At 45.5% G+C, this 6000-nt stretch overlaps 1 protein-coding gene across 2 annotated transcripts in view; it reads right to left on the reverse strand.

The window, feature by feature from the left end:
* Positions 1 to 1892, reverse strand: part of CKAP5 (cytoskeleton associated protein 5) — a 106233-nt gene extending 104341 nt beyond the window's left edge. Inside the window, exon 1 of one of the 2 annotated variants that reach the window (XM_075927597.2) lies at positions 1744 to 1892. The gene's annotated coding sequence lies outside the window, so the exon portion shown is untranslated. Of the gene's footprint in view, positions 1 to 1336; positions 1360 to 1743 lie in introns of those variants that run through there. The other variant, XM_075927598.2, reaches the window with a different exon arrangement.
* Between the last annotated feature and the right edge of the window lie 4108 nt (positions 1893 to 6000).

The raw sequence follows: 6000 nt of genomic DNA on the forward strand, positions 1-6000 counted from the left end.
CATTTTCCTCTATATAGCATGTTCTTTGAATTAGGAATGGAAGACTTGAACAGGTTAACAGATAAGCTGACAGATCAGTTACCTGACCCAGTTAAACTCTTCAGGGGCTGCCATGGCTTCCTGGGGAGCCTCGGTTAAATGTGTAACTACAGAAATGTTATCAGTCATAAGGGCTAATTTTTTAAATTTTTTACTTTGAATGCAAGTGTTTTAATTTCATTGCAACTCCATCTGTTTTTGAAAGAACATTTGCAAGTTTTAAATAAACTCAAAACCAAATGTGGAAAGAGAAAGAATGTGGATGAAGAGAGAGAGAGGTAGGAAAATTAGATCACCTTTTGAATTCATAAGGTCAGCTGCTCCAGTGTTGGAGCTATGGATGTAAGTGAGTTGTTGAACTGAGTTTCACTCAGTGCATGTGGAAGGAGAGAGCCTGGGACTGGCAAGGACCTGGGATGAGCCACCTCCTCCTGGGGCAGCTCCGCTCTGTCCATCCCACATGCTGGGCTGGCACCTCTCTCCTGGGAGCCCGGCTCACGCACAGCTGACTGGAAAGCAGCCAGGGCTGCCCAGCACTGGGCCAGGAGCAGAGAATTGAACCTGGGCAGATGGAGCACAGTGGGCAGGCAGGCAGAGCGCAGTGTTCAGGCAAGTTTTACACTCCCAGGCTGGGCTCAGGGACATGCAGGCTCACCACACTGACTGGGCTGGTGGGCGGGTCTCCTGTGGCAAGCCACGCCGATGTTAACCTTTAAGATGCCACAGGACTCCTTGTTATTTTGATCTAGATCACTAGAATCCAAGAGACATCTTAACCCAAGTATGAAGGGCTGAAAAGTTCCAAGAGTTATGTTTCAAAACAGAACTCTTTTCAAGACACCAATTCTTTCTAAATCACTTCTGGATGCAGGACTTGATAAGTATCATATAAACTGTTTTCCACTCAGTTTGTCCTGATCTAAATTCTACAGAGAAAAAACTCAAGTGATCGTTCTTGCAAATACGTTGTTAGGAAGTCTGTCAGGTGCTAATGAAGCTCAACAGGCTGGGGTATCTGAATGTGCACTGTGACCCAAAAGGACGTTTTATGCTGCCAGGTAACAACAGCCTGAAGCACGGGGCACTCTGAACTAAGGTGTAAAGTGCTAACTAAGCCCTGCATTGAACGTCCCGGAAAGTACAGGGGCTGGAGCCCACACGCTTTCAAACACAGCTATTTCCATTCGCTCCGCTAGCACAGAGGTGCGAGGACGGGAACCCGGCGACTTCAGACCTGGGACGACTGGTCTCCGCAGGCCACGCGCTTAGTCCCACCTAGCGTTGGCCAGCAACAAACCTGGATGCCTCACTTGCCCCACGGGCGCCGTCTGGGCGGACTCGCTCTACAGCTTCTCCAAGGAGGAGACGCTGCCCGGCCAAGGCGCGTAGGTGACAGCTCGGCACCCCCGCTGCCGCAGCGCCGACGGTTGGCAGGGCCCGAGCTCTGGCTCACGGGAGAATCCCAAGGGAACGGGCTGGTTCTTCCCGCGGCACCTCACAGGGTGGAGGGACCCAGAGACCTCGCGCAGGGCCCACCGCCCGCAGAACGTTAAACTGCCCCCTGACTTCACAACACGCCCGCCCCACAGCCCCCGGGGGCGGAGAAGGGAAACGCCACCCCCAGCGGCAGACTCGTGACACAGGCGGCGAGGCCCCAGGCACATAAGTCCCGCGGTAAAGGAGGGCGGCGCTGGGGACACTCACCTGAGCCGGGGCGGCGAAGCCCGGGCTGCTCCTCAGCGGGGTTTGAAATCACTAACGCCCCCCGCACTTCGCAGTGTCCTGCGCACCCATTGGTCGCTGAGGCTCCGCCCATGCCTTCAACTTGACACCTGATTGGGTAGTTTGAACCGGCATCGTCACGTACCGTCCGGTTCATTAAAGGGGAAGCTCAGGGCACGCCGCGTCACTGCGCCCGGCGTAGGGAGCCTGTTCTGCCTGTGCTCGCGGAAGCTGGCGCGGGTTGCAGGCCGCGCCCTGCTAGGGAACCGGACCCAACGTCAGCGGGGCTGCGCCGTGCTGATAGGGGGAGCGGGGGGCGTGCGCTGCGCGGGAAACGCAACGGGCGACAGTGGTGAAATAGAACTCTGTGTCGCGCGCATAATTGTCCTGTGGCGCTCGCGGCCAGGAGAAGCCTCAGGCGCTTAGTCCCCCGAGATTTTGAGCGGTTCCACGGTTAACTTTTTAACGGACTTTTTACCCGTCTAGCCAACCTGCGAGGAAGACTTGTAGCTGCAGAAGCCAGAACTTTCCCAGGAGATGGACGAAGACCGGGGTTTATTACTCACGTCAGTGGGAACGGCCCCTGAGCTTGCTGCAGATGGAGCTAAATACAGAGGGGGCTGGTCTACTAGAGCAGGCCATAAGAGGGAAATTCAGACTGGGCTGGGTAGCCTGAGTCCTACTTTTTGAATGTTGCAGTGGCTCTTGCATCTGGCTCCAAGTGCTCCAATTTGTAAAACCAGTTATTTCCACTCTCAAGACCAAGAGCCAGGCCCTATTCAAACTTCTTTCCTAACCTGGCAGGGTTTGGGAACTATGCACAGAATGCACCTCGTTCCTGGAAAGGGTGGGACGATAGATCTGCCTAAGGAGGCTTGAAAGATCCACTACTCTTTGACAAAAGGGTGGGTTTTAACCTCATTTTCTCCCCAAAACTTCTCCAACCTCAGTGTCCTTACGTTTTGTATATGTCATATAAAAACCAATATAAACCAACCTTTTTGCTGGTGGCAGGGTTGGAAAGAGGGGCTTTTCTTTTTGTATTTACTTTTCAGGAGAGATATTCAGGTGTCAGTACCAACCACAGTATAAATTCCTAGACAGTTGTCAACAGAGCTGTGTTTATACTGCACACAGCAGTGTGACGTACCAGCATCTGAGGCCTTATCTCTTGTCTCATGTGGAGCCTAATATTGTAAACAAGAAGTGAATTCGTGATGGCTTCCTGAACACTTTCCAATGCATTGCAGTATTCCAGACATCCTAGTTAATGCAAATAGTTATGGTAGGAGTTTAAATATTCCTAAGTGAAGAAATGCAACAGATAATGTTCCATGCTAACTAATTCCCTCACATGTTTATGTGGTCACATTTTATTCTTACAGCCATCCTTGGACTGCCACTCCTATTAGTCTAGGTTCTACTGTACACATCAGAGGATATTAGAGCAGCATATACTTCAGCAGTAGTCAAGCCTGTTTAATAAGACCTTATGATATACTACTATGCAATGTGACAAGTTAACATTATGATGCGAGCCTTCTGTATTGTGACTTCTTACTGTTCAAAGCTATAACCCTAAGATTAAATTGACAACTTTTGCATTTCCCTATTTGTTTTGTTTTAAGAAAATAGAAATGTAAAATGAAGAAATAGAATCCATTTTGTCCTGTAGATCTAATTGCATGACAAATGATACATACATACCTCTGCAGTCTCTCCAGGACAAATCCAACTCTTAAACAGTTCACATTATGGGAACTTACAGAGAAAATAAAATCTCTTAGAGGAGAACCCAAGATACTAAGGATTGAAACTCTATGAATGCTTTGTAGAGGATCAAGCACACAAACATGGAATCAGAATAGAAAGTGATTTGTTATTAACATAGTAAAAGGGAATTTAATATGTTGCAGTTATTCAACCTTTTATCCATAAATTAAACTTTTCCTCCACAATGTTTAAAGAAAATGAATCCTACTGGACTAGGCTCCCTCACTGTCCCGTTCATGTATTTTGGCATTTTATGGCAGTCCCAACTCAGGCTGTTCATCACATCACTAATTTTGTTATGCGGTTGGTGGCTTCTGCTATACTCTTTCTAGGATACTTTCTGTCAGTACCTTAAGAATATTTTACTCCCTCTCCTTTTAGGACTCCTGAAGTAATTCCTCCATCTTTGACAAGAGGTTCTCTTGGCGCTCTCATTCTGAAAATCTAAGTATACTATATCTGCTGTATCCTCTTTATGCATATGTGTGTTGACCCCCTCAAAGAACTCTAGTAGATTAGTAAGGCATGATTTCCCTTTACAGAAACTATGTTGACTTTCCCCCCAACAAATTATATTCATTTATGTTTCTGACAATTCTGTTCTTTACTATAGTTTCAACCAATCTGCTCAGTTCTGAAGTTAATTGCCAAGATCATTTCTAGAGCTCTTTTTAAAAATTGGCATCACATTAACTATCCTCCAGTCATTTGGTATAAATTATTTAAAGACTAGGTTACAAACCAGTTAGTAATTCTGCAATTTCACATTTGAGTTTTTTCAGAACCCTTGGGTGAATGCCATCTGGTCCTGGTCACTTGTTACTGTTTAGCTAATCAATTTGTTCCAAAACCTCCTCTGACACCTTAATCTGGGACAATTCCTCAGATTTGTCACCCTAAAAGAATGCTTCAAGTGTAGGAATCTCTTAGCCTCAGCCTTAAGACAGGTGCAAAAAATTAATTTAGTTTCTCTGCAATTACCTTAGTATCTTTGCATGCTCCTGTAACATCTCAATCGTCCAGTGGCCTCAATGGTTGTTTAGCAGGCTTCCTGCTTCTGATGTACTTAGAAATATTGCTATTAGTTTTTGAGTTTTTGGCTAGCTATTCTTCAAATTCCTTTTTGGCCTTCCTAATTTATTTTTATACTTCATTTGACAGAATTTATGCTCCTTTTTATTTTCCTCACTAGAAGCTAACTTCCATTTTTTAAAAACAATGCCTTTTTATCTCCCACTGCTTCATTTACTTGTTTAAGCCACAGTGGCACTTTTTTTGTTCTCCTGCTGTATTTTTTAATTTGGGGTACACATTTAAGTTTTGCCTCTATTATGGTGTCTTTGAAAAGGTTCCATGAATCTTTCACAGATTTTACTTTGGCACTGTACCTTAAATTCTGGTTACCTAACCACCTCATTTTTGTGACATGCACCTTTCTGAAATTAAATGCTACAGTGCTGGGTTGCTGTGTTTTTTCTGCTACAGGGATGTTAAATTAAATTATATTATGATCACTACAACTCTACTACTACATACCCCCTACCACCAAGAATGACTTTAAAGCATCATACTTCATTAAGCAAATGCATGAATGATGAGATGATTCTTGCAGCAGCTGTAGAAAATAGGGATGTAAGCGACTATCGGATAAGCAAAAATTTATCAGATAGTCGAAATACTAGTCGGCTAGTCACTCCCCTGCTTGCTGCCTCTATCAGAAAGAGGAAGCAAGGGGTGAGTAGAAGGGGAGTTCTGAGAGGAGCCAGCTTAAAAGCCAGTTCCCCCAGCTCCATGGGACAGAGTAGAGGCACAGTGGCAGTGTTCCATCTCTGAAATGTGCAAGAGTCCCTGCTGGGGTTCTTGTACATTTCAAAGCGGAAGTGCCGCATGGAGCCTGATGCTGGCCCCATGCTCCATGCAGTGTTTCAATCTTTGAAATGCCTGTACATTTCAAAGGTGGAACTCAGCGCTGCACTTCCACCTTTGAAATGTGCCAAAAGCTAGGCTGGCTCTTGCTACATTTCAAAGCGGAAGTACCTTGATTGACTAATTGAATAGTCGATGGAAATTCCACCAACTATTTGATTAGCTGATTAATCTAATTTTAACATCCCTAGTAGAAAAGGCAACACCATCCAAATATGGTTCACAACAATTTGGTCACAAAGACTATGCCTCTAGCCCTTGGTGCCATGTCAAACTGAGTGAATGCAGGTGAGCTAACTGCAATTGAACCACAGCTGTTTCTTTCTTGGTAGTGGGACTTTCTCAACCTTTGCTGCTGAAGAATGTGTGTGTGTCAGCCAGCTGGATTATCCATAGAACACTTCTATTTTCAACCTATCATTCCGTTCAATCACAATACTCAGAAGAGATAATGTTCTATGCAAATAGGGCAAAGAGCACTGCATCTTCCAGAGGGAGCCAGTATAACATGCATGATTCACTACCCAAAAACAAGCAGAG

Source organism: Pelodiscus sinensis, chromosome 5, assembly GCF_052426305.1.
Source record: "Pelodiscus sinensis isolate ZL-2025 chromosome 5, ASM5242630v1, whole genome shotgun sequence".
Classification (NCBI taxonomy): Eukaryota; Metazoa; Chordata; order Testudines; family Trionychidae; genus Pelodiscus; species Pelodiscus sinensis.